Here is a 1,954-nt window from a genome sequence, read left to right as displayed (position 1 = left end):
CTCCATTGCAACCTGGTCTACACCAGGCCTCCTTTTACCTCGAAGGCGGGCACCTATGCTGTTCCTTGTGTCTCCTGTGATATGCAGTACTTTGGTGAGACAGGCGCCAGTCTAATTAAGCGTCTGTCTCAGCATAAATACGCTTTATCCATGGTACACAACTATATATATACACATATACATATACACACACACATATATATGCACATATATATATATATATATATATATATATACATATACATATACATATGTACACACACACACACACACACACACACATATATATATATCAGCGGAGGGCTAACGTCGACGGGGGCGCATGGCCACATCCATCCTTCGCTTCCAGCCACGTGGTCCCTCATGGCGAACCTCAATCTCTAGTCCTCGTGCCAGGTCTGGTCGAGCTGCCCAAGCAATGCCCACCTTGGCTGTCGCACGGGCCTCCTCCACCCAGGATTATCTCACAAAGGGGCAACCTGATGGACAGGGTCATCCACAGGGAAACGAATTAAGTGCCCATATAGTCTGAGTTGGTGATCCCGGATTTTGCAAGTAACAGGTCTCATGCCAGTCTTACGATATAGCCGTCGGTTGAACTCATGGTCCTGCCAACTATACCCCATGATCTGGCATACAGACTTGTTAAAAAAAGGCACCAAGACGAGACTCTAAGGCTTTCATAGAGCAAAACAGGCAGTACCAAGGCCTTGAAGACTTGTCCTCCTGCATAGGTACCAACATCTCCAAATGCTCTTGTTGATTGAGTTCATGGCTCCTGTTGCCTGGCCAATCTGTCTACTGACTTCTTGGTCTGGCGGCCCAGAGACATCGACCATGTTATGTAAAGCTCTCTGTGACTTCAACGTCCTCACCACAAGCATCTAACGACTGAAAAGATTCTCCAAACAGGTCCCCAAAATCCTGGCCCTTGGTCTTGGTCCTAGAACCCTGTAGGCCCAAGGGCTTCGCCTCAATGCTCTATGCATCAAGAGCCGCCACCAGCGATTCCAAAGATTCAGATAGGATAGGACCGCCGTCGGCAAAGTCTCTGGCCATTATCCAGTCCATGCAAGTGTTGAAAAGGGTTGGTGCAAGGACACAGCTTTGTCTCACCCCTGAGTTAACGGGTAAGAAGTTTGACACTTTGCAGAACCTTCAGTATCAGTATATAGACTTACCATTAAACTAATAATCTGTGTTGGAATTCCCCTGTGTCAGGATTTCCCATAACGTTTCGTGATGCACTGAATCAAACACCAACTTGAGGTCACTGTAAGCTGCAAGTAGTCCACGATTAAACTCACGACCGAGTTCCACAATGACTCGTAGTGGATGTGGTCGAGGATATGCCAGGAGTGAATCCAGACTGCTCCGGTCTCTGATGCCTTAGTAGGTGGTCATGGATCCATTTCAGAAGAATGTGGGCGAAAACCTTACTTGGTATATTGTGATGCCACAGTAGTTGATACAGTCCCATTGATCCCCTTTCCCCTTCCAGAGAGGGATGGCCACACCCCTTAACAGATCAGGGGGAATGAAACCAGACTGCTAGATGGCAGTCAAGACCGTATACAAGCCCCGTGCTTAGGTTCGCCCCCAGCCTTTGGCAGTTAAGCAGGATTATCACATATGCCTGTAGCTTTCCCACCTCCCTAATCTTAGGATAGGATGTCCCTTGCTGATGGATGGGTCTGGCACAGGTATTGTGACACGACTAGCATCCAGACGAACTGCTGGAGGGTCTGATACAGCTGCTCAGAATATTTAGCCCAACATTTACGAACCCCAACATGATCTGAGATGATCTGTCCATCCACTGTGTGGACTGCAGTCATCTACAAGGAAGGCTTGGAGTTCAGATTTCTCCCGGCTTGGTAGGCAGGGCGAACGTCATTTACTAAGAAATGGCCTTCAACCTCCTTAGCAAGATTCCTGACGAACTGTTCTTTGT

Source organism: Penaeus chinensis, chromosome 9, assembly GCF_019202785.1.
Source record: "Penaeus chinensis breed Huanghai No. 1 chromosome 9, ASM1920278v2, whole genome shotgun sequence".
Lineage (NCBI taxonomy): Eukaryota > Metazoa > Arthropoda > Malacostraca > Decapoda > Penaeidae > Penaeus > Penaeus chinensis.
The sequence above is the reverse complement of the archived record's forward strand: the minus strand, read 5'-3'. Positions refer to the sequence as shown.